General features: G+C 31.1%; 2 protein-coding genes and 1 long non-coding RNA gene across 7 annotated transcripts in view; 1 reads left to right on the forward strand and 2 right to left on the reverse strand.

The window, feature by feature from the left end:
* Positions 1–21,803, reverse strand: part of LOC127702382 (probable ATP-dependent RNA helicase DHX35) — a 197,653-nt gene that overhangs the window by 51,077 nt on the left and 124,773 nt on the right. The gene's annotated exons all lie outside the window — the stretch shown is intronic.
* The window catches only part of LOC127702384 (uncharacterized), a 110,606-nt gene that overhangs the window by 31,937 nt on the left and 56,866 nt on the right, over positions 1–21,803 (reverse strand). The window lies entirely within an intron of this gene.
* LOC127702383 (probable G-protein coupled receptor B0563.6) overlaps positions 1–21,803 on the forward strand; it is a 66,571-nt gene that overhangs the window by 23,411 nt on the left and 21,357 nt on the right. For 2 of the 3 annotated variants that reach the window (XM_052206538.1, XM_052206537.1), the window contains exon 3: positions 169–244. The gene's annotated coding sequence lies outside the window, so the exon portion shown is untranslated. Of the gene's footprint in view, positions 1–168; positions 245–17,282; positions 17,443–21,803 lie in introns of those variants that run through there. The other variant, XM_052206539.1, reaches the window with a different exon arrangement.

Consider the following 21,803-nt stretch of genomic DNA (forward strand, 5'->3'; position numbering starts at 1 on the left):
AAAAATCTACCTGATACCTTGACAAACCAAAAATCTACCTGACCATACAGAAATGATGTGCACACAAACCAAATTACAATGTATTACATAGGCATGATAAATTTGATCTAATATTCATGACTAAAGACTTATTTATTTTACTTAATAAATGTACTATTTTCATTTCAGATTACAAGGTTTGACCCTTATTAGACAGAAAACACAAATCCTTGCTGGACAGCTTTATATGTTTAATTGTGTTAAGGTAAGAATATTTTTTCTTTAATAGTTCTGTGATTACGGTATATAGTAAAAGATGACTGACCTTACTTCTTCTAAAACAAGCCCTGTGGTCATTAACAATTTCAGAAAACATAGCGTCTTTGCAGAAATATTTTTTTAGAAGATGAAAGTTAACTTGTATGTTTGTTTTCTTAATTAAAAACAAAACCTGAGATTTGTTTCTGTGTTAAACATGAAGAAACTGGTCATTTGAATTATTTTGTCTTATAATCAAAGTACCATCAATGCTGTGAGCAACACCAATCTGACTTGATAACAACAAATCAGCTTAATAATGTTTGTGAGGTATTACATTAAAACATTTCTTTGCAAATGTAACTTATATAAGCATAGTCTTTTCAAGATTTTATATTTTTGTCACTTATTTGTAATTTTGAATACCTGTGATTGAATTGTCTCCCTTTGTATATATGTGTACAAAAGTGGAAAATTAACTTTGATATCAATACATAGCTTGTAATGAATTCCACAAGCATAAGACACTGATAAAATACTATTGTTATTCCCTATCAACTGTTACAATAGCTAATATACAAATATATCATGCTTACAAGGGGTATTTGACAAAAATACCGGTTGAGAGGTACAAATTTCCAGAGCCGTTAGGCGAGGGAAATTTGATTACCTCGAAACCAGTATTTTTGGCAAATACCTCTTGTAAGCATGATATAATTGTTTAATTCCTACGAATGTACTTTGTATCCATCTTGACCTCAGAAAGTTTATTATAATCAGGTATCATATGGAGTTTCTACTTGAATGTATAATTTTTGTATATACTGCAGCTGTCCTATTTGCGCAGACAAATTGCATTGGCCGTAAAATCATTTCTGATCATTTTTGACGTACAGTCACTGACTGTATATATATCCCTGTTTATGATAAGCTGGTTCTCGGCTGACTACTACACTTTCTTCATCAGTTTGAGTGAAGCGTAATACAAGCGGTTTCCAGTTTATGTTTATGACCGGTTGACAATGTGTTTCCGTTGAGTTTTATTTATGAGGTCATTAAAAGTACAGGTTCGCGGAATTTTGACGTCATTGACGCTCCAAATTCATTAACGATGTTTTTTATCCTAAATATTTCACTTGGAACAGTATATTAAGAATGACCATAAATTTGTCCTTTTAGATTAGAAATAATTCATTGAGTTACTTTTAGACATGGTATTCCCCATCTGCTATGGTATTTGCTAGCAAATACCCCGGCACATGGAATTCCCTAAAGGCAAATACCCTGGCAGAGAAAAGAAAATCTCAATACATAGAAATTGGTGAAAAATACCATGTCTCTCATCAAATCAAAATACAGCATTATTACATAAGGAAGGTGGAATTATGTATATTAAAACATAGTTATGGAAACATGTAGATGGATTTGTGAGCATGTTTTTGAGATACAAGAATCTAAAAAACTAGAACTTTGTCAGGAAACGAATATCTCTAGCTTTAACATATGAAATGTATTGGAAGAAATGAGCAAAAATAAAATGTGTGAAAAAAACAGGAAAAAAAGCCAATTTTTTTAAAAGGATTAAAGTGCCTATGAAAATGCCAGAGGGGGAGTTACGGAAATGTCAAATAAATATACCAGAGCAAACATCAATAATTAATAGATACATTTAAAATCAATTCTGATCAAATGACCTAATCTGCTCTTTTGAGTTCATTAACACCGTGACATTTTCATCGTAAATTTTCACAATGATATCAAACTGTTTAATTTAAACCAAAATGATTTCAGATATGCAATATGCATACATTTATAAATATTTCATTTGACATGCAAAACTACAGTTTATGTGAATCTCAATAATGAATCAAATAAATGTTTCTAATCGAATCCTCTAAATTAACCCAAAACATTGAAATAAGATGACAGTTCCAAATCCAGATTACTTCAACATTTTCACTGTAGTTTATAGGGCACTTATACTATCCATAGAGTAATGCTTCAACAACTTTTGATAGCAAAATGCATCTACATATACTATCTTAATGGTTATTGACAGAAAAATAAATGGACATGAAATTGACAGATTATGTAATACGAAATGAGAGTTCTCTCAATGCTTATTTCTGTCAAATAAACTAGATGTGTCGAAATGACACAAATGCCCCCGCTCGCAATAAAATCTTGAAGCTGTTTTAAGGAGTGGAAATTTGAGAATGAAATTCCATATAAATGTTATTTTCACAAAATTTTCGAAGTCCAAAGCCTGTAATTACGGCACATTTCAGCTGAGCAGAACTAAATGTAAACTTGATCTGTAAATAATCATAAATGACTCACATTCTAAAAAACAGCTCAATTTGTGAAGGTGTTTAGAAAAAAAGAAAAAAACGAAGGAAGGACAGAATGATGGAATGACTGAAAAGGGAAAAATTATATGGCCCCGACCACTTTCTGGCAGGGGCCATAAAAATATCTTTGGTAATCTGTAACAAGGTTGTGCTTATTGTTATGAAAATAAGAAATGCCATTTAACATTTAGAAGGCACCATTATATATAAATGTAAAAATAAGAAGATGTAATATGAGTGCCAATGAGACAACCCTCCACCAGAGATAAAATGACATAGAAGTTATCAACTATAGGTCACTGTACAGCCTTCAACAATGAGCAAAATCATACCGCATAGTAAGCTATAAAATGCCCTGAAATGACAAATATAAAACAATTCAAATGAGAAAACTAACTGCCTGATTTATGTATAAAACACATTAACTTATACAAGTACACAGCAACAAACAACAACAACTGAATTACAGGCTCCTGACTGGCTTGGTACCTTGGAACAAGACCCACAAAAATATGCCAACAAACCAATCTAAACCTATGCTACAATTAACTTGAACCCATGTGGTAACTTCACTGTTTATTCATGTTTTCTGTTGTTACTTTTAATATGTAGGATTAATTATCTAAGATCAACAATATTTGGCCTCGATTATAGCTAAGGCTTTGTGACCAAGTACAGTTTGTTGCTCTCAAGAAAAAAATAAGATTAATCTAAGTTCAACAGAGTATTTGAGTATGAGGTAATTCTAAATACTTGTTTTTTCTGTCATTATTGTAGTACATTAAATAAGTATAGAAGTTTGTTGAGCAAAGAACTAGCATTTTTATAAATCATCAATAAGTTGAACAAAGTTTTTAGTACTACAGCACGTATACAAACTACATACTGACAAGGATTTGTATAGAAATCCTTGATACTGAGAAAGTAAATGTACCAAACAGCATCGTTCTTAATTCTGACATGGCATGTTAAAGTCAATCTGGAATTTCATCACATTCTGTATCGGAAGCAAGAAGAATGGAAAATCCCTGAGTTTACAACTAACCAGTAGGTGTATTTTGTTGGAATCTCGGACAATTTATATATATTAACCTCTTTCCTTATATGATGAAATGCCATTTTAGTATCTAAATATAATGATGATTTAAAAATCTAGGCAATGAAAACTCGAACAACTAATAACAGGATACGAAGTGTCAATATTAAAGCTCTCAAATTACGATTAAACAGTGGTCTGACAGATAACTGGAACTTAATAATGCTTAATGTTAATTTGAGTGTCAGAGCAACTCTCAAGTAATTCCCGCAAGAATCTTCAATAAATCATTACAAAAGCTGCTAATCTAGCGAAGACAACAGGCATGATAAACACTAACAACCACAGAAATTCCATTGAGACCAGTTCAATAACCACAATACCCAAAAGGAAAGAAACTTATTTATTTTCAATTAAATTTTTATAGCACCTGAATGCAAAGGTAGCAAGGTAACAATGAGGACTAGAACTTGTGGTGGTAAAATGAAATCTTGGATGTTTTTATGTGATGAATACTGTCAAAGAGTCAATAAAAAAGATGCACTTAAATCCATTATCTGTCGCTATTATTTATCAATATAGGAGGAAGCTATTAGTGTTTGCCATGTAAATATCATGATTAAACATATCTTTTTATAGTCATGACGGTATTATCTTGGTAATGTATATTGTCCAAAGTTACACTTCTTGCCTCCTTTGATAGAGACCTCCAGAGTTTTTCTTTACATGGTCTCTCATAATCTTATTAAAAAAAGTTGAGGATCAGTTTCTATTTACTGCTAAAGCAACATGTAGTCTGATGAAAAGAACACACAAGTTACAACTATTGGTGGCCTTGGGCTGTTTTTTGCTCTCATTGACACATTCCCTGTTTCCATTCTCAATTTTATAGGTACGACTCTTTTGCTTAAAGAATTAAGAAGAGAGAAATATAAAGATATCTTGAATCAAGACTATCAGAAAATGAATAAAAGGTTTAATTTGTTTCCATACATCATTAAAATTTTGCTTATTCAAATGTAACGACTTTGCTTTAGGTCATCTCACCAACTTATGAAGATGGTTGACATTATCATTTAAATTAGTAAAACTTTGGCAAATGAAAAACCTCAATCATGTAGACAAAAAAGTCTTACAAACTTAACATAACCTTAGAGTATTTACATAATTTTTAATGGACTATTTACCACCAAAAAAAATGAAATTTATAAGTAAAATTGATCTCAAGTTCTACTGAATTGCTGCAAAGTACTCAAAAGATTTTTCATGAAAATATTTATTGATTCTTTATCTGGACAAAACATAAGCTGATTTTTCCATAACAATCTCACTAACACAAATTGCACTTAAAAAAACAGCTTACATCAACAGATAAATTACAATTTTACAGACACAAAGACCCACTGATCAAAAGATAATGCTTCATATTTCATCATAATTATTATGTACATGTTACCACATCTACTTATTAATCTATCTTCAAAACTTGTCAGAGATTTCTTCTGTTTTAAACATATGTTTTGAGGAAATAATTAGTCCTGAAAGTTATGTATGAAGTTGTATGTATACTGTTTTTTCTACAGAGAATGTTGTTTGGAAGTAATGAATCTTAATTTCCTTTCATTATTATAGTTTTAAATAGGTATGTATACATGCACTTTCATAGAGAATGTCTACTTCAGATTTTGAAGTTTATTCAGTAAAACTCGGTCATATGTTTTTCAAAAAATATTCTTCTTTGCATTTAACAACAGGTGGGACTAACATACTGACAATAAACTATGTCCTAGATGACAGTAACTTCAGCCACAATACAAAGTCTAATTTTATTAGAGTTTTTTTAATTTAATTTGTAAAACTTTTTCATTTGATTGTCAAAAATATTTCTACTTCTTATTTAATGAATGATCCAGCAATGCTGCAAAATATAAATCATTTGCTTAAACTCTTTTGTTTGCTTGTCAAAAAATATTTGTAAGGGGGGAGGGGGTGTACCTTAAATTCAATGATGACAACTTCCACAATGCTGCAGAGATACAAATTAACAGGACCCTCGCTGTACCTATACCATGGCCCTTAAAATTGGTGTTGACTTCTTAAAGTTTTAAGTTATACATCCTCAATATAAAAACAAAGGGATAAAAGGAATCGCAATTGCAGACACCTGGTTAGTGCACAAGAAATTAAATTTTATTACCAGCACTGATCTGAACTCTTTGAAAAAACAACAAATTAAATGTTTGCACTAAACAAGACTGATGGGGATTATGGTCTTCACATTTGATAAAGTAACACTTGATGACCATAGATGACCTAGGTCCTGTAGATGATCATGACTTGTGGTTTTTTTGTGTTGTAAGGTTGTTTTCTTCACTTTAGTTTATGTATACCCACAAACTCCTTTTATCAATTAGGTGTCAAAGAAAAATAAACAATCATACAAATAACTTTGTTCTTCATGGAAAAATTGTTGTATTTAATAATACTAATATGTTTAAACTTGAAAAGTGCTATAAAAAAGCTATACAAACACAACACAACTATGTCACATGATCTGTCCTCAGACAAAATTAAAAAAAATGATAAAAAGATTGTCTTGCATGGTCAAGATTGTGGAAAATAGGAGATGTGGTATGATTGCCAATGAGACAACTATCCACCAGAGTTCAAATGAAGTAGATGTAAACAATTATAGGCAAATTGTACGGCCTTCAACGATGAGAAAAACACGTACAGTATAGTCGACTTTAAAAGGCACCGCAATGAAAAATGTGAAACAATTCAAATGAGAATATATTAGATGAAAAAAATTAACAACCTACATGTATCTTCTACTTATCGTCATCCCGAACCTTTCCAAAATTAAAAATGTGCATATCAGAAATCTTTAAATATTTTTTATTTATCACCTACTAAGTGTTAAAACATAAAAGAAATGTGTATTGAGACCATACAACCAGCTGTTTTTAACCATCAAAATTATATTTATGATTATTGATAATTTTTTAAGTGGAATATTTGCTTTTTCGAGATAAAAGTGCAAATTTTGAAAGCTGACATAAAGAAAATATACAAAAATGTCAGATTAACATCTACAAATCAATATGTATACTTGTCATTATATCCTTCTTCCATTTGAACCCAGATATGATAGCATTTCTAACTTTCATAAAAGAAAAAGAAAACTAAGTAATAATATAAAGGGGTAATGAATATTTGGAAGTCTCCTAAATCAGTTAATATGCATCATTAAGACAAGATTATATCTACTGCTCATAACTGTCTACATTTTTTTAAGAATAGTAAAAAAGATCCATCAATCTTTAAACATATTGGAAAAACTGTTTCAGAACCTTGCTCCTCACTCCATAATTTTTTTTTAAGGAATAGTTAAAAGATCCATCAATCTTTAAATATAATGGAAAATGGTTTCAGAACCTTCAGCATCATTTAAGTCACTAAAATCCTTTTTTCTTATTTCACATAATTTGTATTTTTGAACCAGTACTGCTTGTTTCATCGTTCTTTGTTTTAGGAAATTACCCTTAGGTATATAAATTTTTACAGAAACATACCAAGAGCATATCTAAGCCTAAGTGGTCAAACCAGCTGATCATTTTTACATGTATACATAACTTGGCACTGTCACCATCACAGTCAAAGTAATAGCTTTGTTTAATTTATTTGAAAAAATAATGTCCACTTGATATATCAATATGAAAATTGAAGGTACCTGGTTCAACCTGAATACTGTGGACTCATAACAATTCAATGAACTTGAAGTAGGAGTTTCAAGCTGCCAAGTTTTGAACATAAATATTATTTCAAAGTAGGCGGCAGTGGGAGCAGAGTAATGTCAAAATATGTCACTAACCACTCACATTTGAAAGCCCTGATAGACTTATCAATCAATAACAGTGATTGCCATGAAATTGTTCTAATGTACTTAAACTGCATAAGACAAACAAAAGTACATCATTTGCAGTTGGGCAATTATAGGTTACTTAAACTGCCTTCAACAATGCTTTCCCTGATACAAACTACATTAAGTAAATTTCATTACATAAAATTAACAGGGACTGTTTCTCCCTACAAAAGTAAACAAACAAATCTCTATTAGCTGCTTATTGCTTGGTAGGGTCAAGGAGACAAGACCTTTAATCAACTCCTATAATGATTAAAGGAATTCAAAGCAAGTTTTAAAATTTGGTGCAATATATAGAAATGCATGTATAACCCTTTAACAAATAATTCAAAGATACTACATGTATAATCAATAAATTTACCAAACAGATGTACCTTACTGAACTCAAGCCAACATAATCAACCTACTGTGAGCCTAAGCAGCAAACTCAATGATACAACTCACTATTAGGAATACTTTTGATTCTATTACTGTTTGTCCTGGTAAGATATCAAATTTGTCAATCAAATTTAACTTAATTCTTCATAATACATGTTTAATGCTTTGACTGAACTACATGTTCACATCAGCATCAATAATAGTAAACTTCTTATAACACTTAAAAGTTCTATATGAAAATAAATTGAAGAAATTGATTGTTTTAACATTTTGAAGGATTCTCCCTTTTATAAAAATTTTAACTGGAAAATGATTTAAATGATTTGATAATTTTTTTGTTCATAAGCACTTTCATAATCTGCCACCCCTGCGAGGATTTCAAGAACTGTTCTTAAGGACCTGAGTATTTCAAACAAAGAGTTTCTACGAAAATGCTCTTGGTGCATTTCATTTTCATAAGTGCATGACTTCACATTTGGTTTTTATCAATCGAGGACAGAAAAGAATAAAATGAACCCTGAAACAAACTTTTACTGATCCCCATTCAACATTGAAATGAAAATCTTACAGGGGAAAAAAGGATATACTATGTGATAAATTATACAGTGCGCTTCCACTGGTTCCACAATGATCTCACTACTAATCTAAGGCAGTCAAAAATTTCATTTGATCAAACTCAAAACACTTGATTGCAAAGATCCGTGAAATAGTACAAAAATAACAAGAATTTTTTGCTTAATTCTTTATTCTGCAAGACTTTTATTCATCAACCTGGTATCAACAAGAACATAATTTCAATGTGTTGCCAAAAATTTGTGATTCAATGGATGCCTTACTGAATAAGAAGTTTGGACTTTATTTCAGTAAAATATTTGTGTGTGGTGAAAACAGAAACTTTTGCTCTTACTCATGCAAGGTAACAGTTTATAGGCAGACATGTCATCCCAACAGGACACATTATTCTGACTCCAGGCCAACCAGCATTTGCTCTTACTCATGCAAGGTAACAGTTCACTAGGTAGACATGTCATCCCAACAGGACACATTCTAACTCCAGGCCAACCAGCCTTTGCTGTAACTCATGCAAGGTAACAGTTCACCAAGCAGACATGTCATCCCAACAGGACACATTATTCTGACTCCAGGCCAACCAGCCTTTGCTCTTACTCCTGCAAGTTAACAGTTCATTAGGTAGACATGTCATCCCAACAGGACACATTATTCTGAATCCAGGTCAACCAGCCTTTACTCTTACTCCTGCAAGGTAACAGTTCACTAGGCAGACATGTCATCCCAATAGGACATATTATTCTGACTCAAGGCTCAAACCAGCCTTTACTCTTACTCATGCAAGGTAACAGTTCAGAGGCAGACAGGTTATCCCAACAGGAAACATTATTCTGACTCCAACTGAACCACTGCCTTTGTTCCTACTCCTGTAAGGTAACAGTTCATAGGCAGACATATCATCCCAACAGGACACATTATTCTGACTCCAACTGAACCACTGCCTTTGTTCTTACTCTTGCTTAGGACAAGCTGGCTAAAGAAGTAACAAATTCCAATATTAAAGTCTTTGATTTGATAGACTCTGATTGAACAATTAGTTTTTATAATGTATTTCCTGAAAAAAGACTGACGTCCAATTTATCTACATATAAAACAGAGTTTGCTTGAGCTCGATCTTGTATGTTTTAGGTTTTCAAATGTCACCTTTTATGCAATATAAACTATCTAAATCAGGCTGCTGATTTTCTTGTTTGAATTGCTTTACATTTTGTCATGCTGTGTCCTTTTATAGCAGATGATTATACAATATGAGTTTTGGTCATTGCTGGAGGCGGTACGATGACCTTCGGTTGCTTACATCCACATAATTTTGACTTTGGTGGATAGTTGTCTCATTGACACTCATACTACATCTCCTTATTCTCATATTAAAGACTAAGGTACTTTGCATATTTCAAAGCAAAGTTACATGCAAGCTTTAAATATTGACGAGAACTATGTCAAGTCATTCCTTATTTGTACTCTTACTATTATTAATTAACGGTCTAGAATTTCTACAAGGGTTTCTTCCCCAGATAATTCAATAAGTCTATTTCATAACATGTTTACTTAGGAAAAGTTAGTCAGAAATAAGAAAGTTCAAGACCAAAAAGGTTTTAATTACAGTTAGACATGTATATTAAAGGCACTAAATGAAAGAGTTATAAATTACTTTTATACAGGTTTTATTTTAACCTTTAAAAAGTTTATAGGCAACAATAATTACATAACATAGATGTTAATGATTTATGTCCCAATAAAACTCAACATTCATGCATGAATGCAACAATTTAAAATATGTTGGCATACAAATCCATCATGTGACCTTGACTATTGACCTCTGAAATTAAAGTTAAATTAAGTACATTGTCCATGTATGTCCTTCACACCAAATTTGATAGATTGAATTGATCATCTTCTAATGCATTCCTATGTAAATTTTGCATTCAATGTGTATCAATCTTGGTATGATGTATGTCCGATTCAAGGTCAAATGAAATAAAACCAGCAAAAAAGATAGCAGACAACAGAGATTGTCCAAGTTTAAAATAAAATCTGAATGAAAATAAGTAATATGCATCTTCAAGGTAAGAATACATGAAGCTCAGTTCTAAAATTAAAAGTCAAGGTCAGTAAACATAGCTATAATTGAAAATGGACATTCTAAATATACATCATAAAATATTTTATCCTTGTCAGCTACATGCCAACTCTGAAACTGGGAAACAACATGAAAATAGCAGAATTTGATGTAATAAACACCATGTCAACTCTGAAACTGGGAAACTACATAAAAATAGCAGAATTTGATGTAATGAACACCATGTTAACTCTGAAACTGGGAAACTACATAAAAATAGCAGAATTTGATGTAATAAACACCTTAAAGTCATGAACTCGGAGATTGTTATTTTATATATAATCTTTTTTATAACCTTTTAGTTGCTTGGTACTTTTCCATTTCATTTCTTTGAAGCCTTTAAAATTCAATTTATCCATTACAGATATTTACAGGACTTTCAGTTCAGTGGCTGTGATAGAATGTCAACGACAAGTTTGAATCTTTAATCTTGAAAAAGCGATCATTCCTCTTAAAAAAAATCTGTAGGCATTAGAAATAATGAAATAATTAGGTTTGACAGAAACATACATGTACTTGATTAACCAAATTGTCAATGTTTATTTCATGAATTATCAATTATGGAACACTCAAACTGAAATAAACTGACAATACATGAAATTATTTGACTGTTAAGGAAAATCTGATCGATGGCAAATATAGTTAGTGAAGTATCAAATATATAATAATAAGGTTTGGCAGTAATGTCTATGACCTCCAGGGATTTTAAAACATTGTTTATTGTAAAAGAGAGTGGGAAGATACACAATATTTATATGATGGACATAAGTTGCACTTAAAAGACACCCTCATCATTTAGAGATGTTTAAATTCCTTAGGTATTTGGTAGACAGGTACAGGAATTCAGAACAATGAATGAGTTTTAACACAGAACTATCATTGTTTGGTGATTTATAATCTGAGATTGCTCTGACATCTAGTGGTTTTAGATTATTAAGAGCAATCTCAGACATGGGAGATTTGCTGATCCACAAGATATCATTCCTGTATATACATGTATATATATATTCAGATTTTTATGATAGAAAAAGGCATCTTGTGGAGAGTTGTCTCATTGGCAATCTTGGTCTCTTGTGGAGAGTTGTCTCATTGGCAATCATACCACATCTTCTTATTTTTATATGTTCATACCCTTTGTACCCTCCTCAATATTAAGTTCAGGCTTAATTGTAGCTGGCTATCTAACTTTTGACCATAATGATCACTTAATTCTTTATATAAACCTTCATTTTGTTACCTGTGTAACTGATTTTTATATTGACCTCATGTTATTGGGATCAGCATGATCAACTGGATGTCACTGATTCTGCTGTGCTGCATTGAAAGTACATCAAACTTGTCTAAATTGAACCTCTAAGGGACTGAAGACTCTGCATTTTGTTTACACAGGTCAAATTATTGAAAAAAGTTAATTACAGGTCTTGGTAAAAGATATAACAATAAAAAGATGTGGTATGATTGCCAATGAGACAACTATTCTCACAAGCAAAAAAAAGCTATAACTGTAAAATATAGCAGCATATGCCACATGCAATGAGATAAATTCTACTGCATCAATATAGCACAAGCAACAAACACTGCAATCAATTAAAAACATAAGGAGATTTAAGTATGATTGCCAATGAGACAAATTCTTTTTTGACAGGTTCTCAGTTTTCACAGATAACATAGTTGACTTAACAACTGAGGGTTCAGTTTTTCTTTTAGTCACATGCACTAACTTTTTTCTTTCTATAACAAAAGTGACAAAAATATTACAGACAGAGACTAGCATTAAAGACTTTTCCCATGTGCCAAAGTTTGCCGTTTCTTTTTCATATTTAGTAATTATGTGAATAGTGTCATTTTACAAAGCATGGGTTATGTACATGGACATGAACAGATTGAAAACATATCACTCAGTTCATGTAAGAAATAATTTCATGCAGTTATTAAAATTATCATAACAACTGTCATATAAAACTATGATAGCATATGGTAAATTGATTATCTATATACTTGATATTAATAATTTGTCAGCTCCAATAACAAATAGGGATCAAAACAGGTAATACATTGACAATAAAGCATTGACCTAAGGAGTTAGTTCCACTTAATCTACTTATCCAAGAAACAGTTGTTGCAGGGTTGGAAATTCATATTAATTTTTGGATGAGTTTGTTATTACCATTTCTGATGCTTAGATAAATCTGGGATTTATTATAACTATTGGTAAATTAGAGAGGATATAGGGTGGGATGTTTTTATAGAAATAGGAATATACAGTTCACACCAGGAAATTTAGTATAATAATCACTCTTGGCTGGGAAAAATATAAGTTGGGGTAAGCTGGGGCCCATAAAGCACATGCAACTAAATATTGGGCTGGGCTCCTGCATTTAACTGAAAATGTCAATATAGTACTTCTGTGTATTCTTTCATATTGTGGAAGGTTGGGTCCCTAGATGGGAAATGTTAGTCTTTTTACTTGATTGGCGGTGAATCCTGGTGATTGAGGACAGCAGGTCCTTTAAATTTCTGACATAAATGGACCCCACATTTTTTTTTGAAGAGCCAATACATTCAGTAAATATATCTGGGTGTTTTACATATGAATAAATATGTAGTTATATTGTTTTAAACATTTACTTTATCTATGTGATGTGTCTTTGCTTGACTTGTAATTTTGACAAAATGTGTTCTTGCCACAACAAAACCCATGTGTGCTGAAGTTGCATCAAAAAGCAATAAATCAACCAGTGATTTTTTTTTTTAAATCAGATTTTATTTCTTTTTTTTCTAAAAGTTCACACAAATTTACTTGGACTGTCATGCACTGTCCCATAGTACTAAAATTCAGGTCCACACCATTGCATGACTAGTACTTGGTCCACTTCATTACATATGTAAAACTGTTAATTATGGAGAAAAACAAATACATTGTACTATCAAACAAACAAATGAAAAATAATATGTTATGATTGCCAATGAGACAACAATCCATCAGAGACCAATGGACCAGGATATTTAACTAGTCAATATTATGAATAAACCGGAATGTTTTAGTACAAATAAGTCTTTTGTAAAGTACATTGGCCTGATTAAGGATACAGTTAGTTAGATAATATATTATTATATTTCACAGTTTACAATAATTAAGTAGTTAAGGAAAAAGTACTTCCAAACTCTTATGAGATTTCACGGGTCTTTTGATCATTTATACAACTGAATTTACTATGCTATCAACAAACAATACAATGCAAATAAATTTGATGAAAATAAAAGGCATTGAAATTACAAAATTTCCCTGATGTTTTGACTTTAAGAGTATCAAAATACATTTCAAATATAACCATGCATTATTCCCCTATTTAATGTCATTTTTATATAATACATGTTCTTGAGAAGGAATCCATATTTCTGAAAATGAAATCAACACATCCCAGGGTGTTTATCCTGAGTGTTCATGGAAAGGGGATATAATTGTAAAATGGTAATAATAGCATTTTTGACAATTTTATGCAAAAAGACTTTTTTCTTTCAAGGCACGAAGAGTGGGGGAAGAAAGGGGAGGGGTGGTGGCTTATGCTCTCTACACATCCCAACTTGAATCCACCATTGTATCCGAACATTAATTTGTATTTATTGATGACTAAGGACACTAAGTAGGCTATGGAGACATGCAATGATACAGCTAAAAAATTAATGTAAATATTTTGATGTTAATATTTAGTGTGAACTATTTCTGATTTCATTATTTTCTATCGTTTACGTCATCAAATTTCAGAAAAGGCGTCATATTCATATAATGAAGCTAATCTTTCTTCAAGTTATAATCATCTCAAAATTAATTAACAACAAATGTGACATTCAAAAAAGCTACAAGTGACCACTGATTCCCACAAACCTGGGTTAAGTGACCTCATAATCCTGTCAAGTACTGTCACAATAATCTGAGAACCATAAAATGACCTAGTCAACTGACCACTACATTCTGTTCAAAAGAATTAAATAAGTAGGAAAATCCCACCGAATAAGTAAACAGTAAACAAATTGTGAAATACTTAAACTTTAGTAATTACATATTTGAAATTTAATTGTTGTGAGTGGGGAAATGTAACGTAATGCACTGTAATGGAAAAAACATTTTAACCAATGGCACTGCTGGTGGAGTTTAGTCACTGAGGGTATCAACAGCTCAGATGTGAGCATTTTAGTGTTACATGAAATATCATTGATATGTTCCTTTTCTGTAAATGTACTGTTCATAAGAATGTTGAACTACTTAAAACATTAAAGGTTTACCTACCTCAAGGCATATACTGCCTTAGCCATACACAACTTTTTGGAATTTTGGGATTTTAGTGCTCTTAAACTTCACATCTGATATCTTTTCCAACAGTTTAAATTAGAGAGCCACTGATGAGGGTTATGTAGAAAGAACGTGGGTCTGGTGTACCAAATAATAAGCCTGTTATCTTTGATGAATTCTATCCAACCAAAAGCAGTAGTGGAATCTGTTGTTATAAATAACTTTTTGACAATCATGTGCCAGGCAAACTTTCATAATCTTAAATGACCCTCAAAATTTTTTGTTCTTTTAAGCTACATTCTCCCTGTACCCTCAGTCTTGAATATATGTGAAACGTCACTGGACATTAAGTAAACAACAATAAATCATTATCAATTTCAGTGCAACTGCCTCCTAAAAAATGCCTTCTCAGACTGACAAGACTGGGAAAAAACCAGTTGAAATGTCTTTCAAGAAAGTCTCTTCTCTTCAGTTAAGTCGCAAACATGAAAAATATATCTCTGTATTACAGCTATGTAAAATCATGCATACATTTATTAATGAAAATCACCAACAATTGACTGAAATGGGAAATTAATATGACTGAAAGCTTTTCAATTGAAATACACCTTACTGGAATAAAATTGAAAATGTTACATAATGTGATCTGATGCAAGTCACATTTTTTCGCATTGATAAAAACACTGAATTCATTTCTAAAAATTCTGTTATACAGTTCATTAATTCTATGTAAATATATGAATAAATTGATGAAACCGTTACTATTCATCTTTCTGTAACTGTTATCTTTCTAGTTCAATAACCTATGATAAACCCGTTATATCATTTACTATTTATTACTTGTGCATCATTTACTTGTAAGTATCAATGCTATAAAACTATATCAAAATTTAAATGTTAACCATTCTTCACGCTTTTTTTTTGTGTTTAAAGAAAGTTAATAATGGGGTCCTTGTGAAACCATTCCATGTAAATGATAATGCCCCAGGTATCTTTAGTTTCCAGTAAATGATCATGGGGTATCATTTAGTAACAGTTCCCAGTATATGATAAATGGAATTTTTTTTGTAACCATTCTCAGTAAATGGTAGTTTGTAGAACTGTTTTTAGAAAATAATAAAGGGTTGACATTAATAACGCGGAAATGCTTCCCCATTAAAATGTTAACCTGCTGCCAGCAATAGGAAAAGAAGGAAAACTGCACAAAAAAAAAAATACTTTAGTAAGTGTTAACCTATCTTAAGTTTGATTTAAATATGACTGAATTCTTTTTTTTCAAATATTTATAGTCAAAGTCAAATTCAAAGTACATGTCACCACTACATCGAGTGAGATACAATAGTTTTCACTCGAAACATCTAATTTTTCCAATATCTAAAATTTTCATCTTAAGAGTGGATCATTTACTATTTCAAATACTTAAAAGTTAAAGCTTGAATTTTGAGATATCATATAACAAGAGTCAATCAATGACGGAATCTGTTTCTCTTACAATTTTTTGATGATATATCGGCTAACTTCTAATATTTTTCAATGATCTGCTAAGAATTGCTATCTTTCTGTGAGAGTCATCATCAGGTACTTTTATCATGACATTACAATAGCAAAATCAGAGTATAATTGAATTTTGATCAATGAAGAATTGAGATCAAGCTAGGACTAATATATAACTTAGTAGTACCGGGATCAAGCAATTACCAAAATCAACCAGCCAGGAAAGTTTAAATGTACTAAAGATGAAAGAAAAGGAAATCCTCTTCTAAATATTTTTAGTAAATGATAAAGGTGCTTTTTTCATAAATAAATAAACAAATATATACCTAAATAAATGTACCCTTAAAAGTGAAGAAATCATGCTTATAGTAATACACTGAAGAGTTTTAATGCATTTTATAGTAAAATGCATATATTTAAAGTTCAAAGCATCACTGCTCTGCTTGTTAAATTGACCACAAAACAATAAAGTTACTGAATAAGCATCCAACATTGAACAAATTTCAAGCCCTAAATTACTCTTCCTGAAAACAGAAAATCAAAAGATCAAAAGATCAATCTGAACAAACAAGAATTCAGTAATTTGTCCCTATTATCTCATTAATTTTTCAAATATAAAAACACAGCACCACGACTACAAAAAACGTATTTTTACAATTCTACTCCTGATTACACCTTATCCAATAGAAAAACTAACAATTGATGTTAATAGCTCTCTGATGTCATCTAATAACCTGCTGTGAGGGGTAGATAATCATCAATATTATAATGATCACTTTTCGTCTAATCATTGACAATTGGAGGCAGAGCTATAGTGTAAAGAAAACACCCCCTCTTCCTCCTCATATAATCAAGGTTTTTTCACCTGAGCTTTACATAATTAAGACTTGCTTTCACAAATAAGTGCATTAATTGATTATAAATAATAATTTTCCACATAACATACCTTAGGAGTTTAAAAAATATCAGCTGTGCTAAAGAACAAACAAGTTTTTGTATTCACAAAGTTTTCTTTTTCATAATATGTGAATAACTTTAAAGGTAAGTAAGTTACTTAGCTTTTTTTCTTGATAAAGTGTATCTTTTTTTCTGAAATAACTAAAAATTGAAATTATCTTACATTAAGTTTTTAACACATCATTTATATTGTTCAAGTATTACTTCTTTTAGAATACACTCTGGTTAAAATATTTCTGAGAGAAATGCTATAATATTGATATGCATCACAGACAAATCTTTTAATTGCAGTATACATACTAATGACATATCAATTATAAATATGATGTTATGTTGAAACTTAAAGCTGTATTAGTTACTTCTTAATTTCTGTCAGTAAAAAAGGGGGTAGGGGATAGATATGGTAGCATTCGTGTGTAAGGGTGAGCATAGACAGAGTCCTTTAAACCATCTCAAATCATTTCAGTTATCTAAAAAAAATCAAATTAATTTTTTTTTTTTTTAATTACAATTGTTATTTTATTTCACAATGACTTTTTGATCATAATGCTTCAAGTCAATCTCTGACTATCTTATAAAAAAATCATAGAAATCCAACAAAGATCCTTTGAAATCAAATATTAAAAGTAATAAATAGATTTATAATCGTGATAGTATTCACTTGTATATACTTAGAAATGCACCATAGTGACATCATAATGACAGGGCTTTTTAATTTATTTGGAAAAATAAAATTTTGTATTGCACAAAGCTTAACTTATGACAAACAATATCGAATAATAATTTATAATATAAGTGGATAATTCCTCCACGGGTGAAATGTTTCCATATTTCAAATGTCAACCTGCTTCCATTAACAGAAGGAGTGCAAGGACTGGACAAAAATATATACTTTAGTAAGTGTAAACTTCTTGAATTTAACAACAGGTTAATTGCCTGGATTCCCTTTAAAAGATAAAGTTTACAATATGATTTAAAGAGGTTTTGTGATTATATATAATTGAGACTGCAGCCCATTAACTTAATTTCACCAAATATGACCCATTTTTTTATTTTTTGTCATTAAAATGTGTCTTAATTGCTCTGATGATCTCCTGAAACACCTCCCCCCTTTTTTGGTAAGGTTTGCGCTAGCCAATCTTAAGTTTTCTGTATGTGGATTAAGTGTTTTTTTCACTTTTTCACCTTTTTTGTCTCCTGCCCATTAAGTGGTCTGTCCCACTAAGTCAAGAAACTTTAGGGTCATGCAGGTCAAGAAATCAAAAATTTAAAATCAAATCCCCTCAGTGATTTACTATTCATATCTTTGTCTACCAAAGAATTTGGTGCTTACAATGGATCTATAGTAGTCGCCATCAAATTCATTTCATTCTAACAGTCTATAAGGCACTGGGCATTATTTGCAATTTGTAGACCAAATTTCGAAATACAAGCAAACAGTTAAAAACCCAAAAGGGTATTGGTACTAATTAATTCTATCACTGAATCTGTAACTTTGGCCTGTAACAGATGTAGTAAATTTTCTATTTCGGAGTACAATGATCCTGTCTACATGACAAGTCTAATCAACCTAAACATGAACATAGTAAGTTTCTGCTATTCATATGCAATAGATCAGTGCTATGTGTTAAAAAGTAGTTGGCAGAGACAAATCCATTGTTGAAAACTACAGGTGTCGAGTCTATTAAAGCTACCAATTATTGTATATCTTTAAGAAAATGTGGGGCAAAATTAGGTCAATGAGACAGCAACCCAATAATAACAAAAAACTGAAAAGACATTTATGTAGCTCTGCATCAAATTGATGATTAAGTTCAGTTTTAAATTGTTTTTACACACTCGGAAACTTAGTATAACATTGAAATTTTGAATATAAACATTCTCATTGTTGAAGGTTGTACAGTTGCTTATAATTGCTTACATCCACTTCATTTGAACTTTGGTGGATTATAAGTTGTCTCATTGGCAATCATACCACATCTCCTTATTTCTATATAAAGTGAGAGTGCTCATAAATTCAAATAAACCAAACTACCGCTATTTTATTTCACATTTTGTTATGGAGCTGGTCCGAGTACACAGTTATTTCGTAGTGCATTTCTTTTAGACAATAAATGAAAATTAAAAAAATCCCACCTGCGCTTTCTCAATAATATTTTTACAGTGTGTTGTACTACTTTTGGGACAAATTATATCAAAATTATAGAAAACTTCATCGGCTCTAACTCAAAATATGGACAATTTTATGTTAAGGGGGTCTTCAAATCTTTTGACAGCTTCCGAAGTGCTAATTTTTAACATTTTTCAGCTGGACCAAATCACTACTTTACTTTAAAATTCATGACCCAAATTTTTTTACAGTGTCATTTCACCCCCCTACTTGCTATTTGAGTCATAAAACATGGAGAAATAAATTTGGAAGGGGTATAAAAAAAAATGGCAAGTAACACACTGTCCACACTAGGGACTACATTTGTGGACAACGAAAATCAAAGGACGATAACTGTGTACTCGGACCTAATAGGGTAGAAAAAGTTGACCAATCTTAATGAAACTTGGTATGACCAAAGCTTAATAAATTATAAGACTGCCTACAAAGTTTCATGGCAATAGGATATATATCATAGACAATATGACTAATTCTATATTCAACTTTGCGTGTTAAATGTAGACGTTAAAATTGAAAAATTTCAACTATCAACATTTGGGGCTTAAAAAATTTAAATATTGCAAAAAAATACTTTTGAAATGCCTTAATATATAAAATATTATGTATTAAAAGCAATTGAGTACTCATTTGATTTATCAGACTTATCATAATTATTAAAAAGTCAAATTTATATGAGCCTGTGCCTAAAAATGGAGGTTTTCCAATGAAGGGGGGCCTTACATGAAGATGTAATATTTTCCAGCAATTTTAAATTTGTAAAGCTTTTTGGTTATAAATAATCCTTACATATATATTTAATGTACTTTAAATGGAAAGAAAACTCACAAATAACATATCATATTAGTTTAAAAGGGTCTTAGGCCAAGTAAGACTGAAAATAATTTAGGGTCAATTTAGGCCGTAGCACATATTTACATTTAAAAATGCATATTGAAGCTATAGGAAATAAAAATGTGTGTCTTTTCTATCATTTCTATACTCAGGTGACATGATACAATAAATCTGAGCACAAAAAGACTCTTGCATTCAACTTTTTTTGCTGACAGTATGGTCTGATACAAAGATTTTTCACTTTTTAGTGAAAAACATGCATGCAATTTTAGTCGCAACAAGCTTATATTTGAACCACTTGCTATCCTACAGAAGAAAAGAAAGATATTATGTGACATGAAACAGGTACAAAAGACATTGTTAAGTGCTTTTCATACAAATTTAGTGAGGTCTTTATTATGGACTTCAACTTTTATGTTCCAAGCTCCTCACATTTAACTTGATCCAAACAGGGCGTTAGACGAGGGTCATATATACAACACATTTTGTACATATTGTCTGAGATAATCTTCTTTTCTGTAGATTCAGAGTTCACAAATGAGTAATACAACTGGATTGAAGCATAGAAACACAAATATTGACACATAAAAACCTGTCAGATAGAAAGTCAGAATGCCACTTATGCATCAAAATTGAAAAAGCTATGAAATGCTTATTTTGACCATAATATGCCCAAATTGGTCATTTTTGCAGAAATTCTATCAAATAAAAGTTTAAATCCTTTAGTTTTATGCTATTTGACAAATTGACACCATCAAATCATTCAAGGAAGTTGCCAAAGTACAGATTCTATATTTCCTGATTTCACCTCTTAGGTCCGAGTACACAGTTATTTCGTAGTGCATTTCTTTTAGACAATAAATGAAAATTAAAAAAATCCCACCTGCGCTTTCTCAATAATATTTTTACAGTGTGTTGTACTACTTTTGGGACAAATTATATCAAAATTATAGAAAACTTCATCGGCTCTAACTCAAAATATGGACAATTTTATGTTAAGGGGGTCTTCAAATCTTTTGACAGCTTCCGAAGTGCTAATTTTTAACATTTTTCAGCTGGACCAAATCACTACTTTACTTTAAAATTCATGACCCAAATTTTTTTACAGTGTCATTTCACCCCCCTACTTGCTATTTGAGTCATAAAACATGGAGAAATAAATTTGGAAGGGGTATAAAAAAAAATGGCAAGTAACACACTGTCCACACTAGGGACTACATTTGTGGACAACGAAAATCAAAGGACGATAACTGTGTACTCGGACCAGCTTACTTTCTGGTATGGGTTTTAATCATTGTTGAAGGCTGTGACCGATATTGCTTACATTCACTTCCTTTTACTGATCTCTGGTGAATAGTTATCTCACATTTCCAATTCACTTTTATACGTGGAAAAGCTTGTGTTTTTTTAACAGGTTTAAAAGCTCTTGTACACCATACCTGCC

The sequence above is a fragment of the Mytilus californianus genome, unplaced genomic scaffold (assembly GCF_021869535.1).
Source record: "Mytilus californianus isolate M0D057914Y unplaced genomic scaffold, xbMytCali1.0.p SCAF_5, whole genome shotgun sequence".
Lineage (NCBI taxonomy): Eukaryota > Metazoa > Mollusca > Bivalvia > Mytilida > Mytilidae > Mytilus > Mytilus californianus.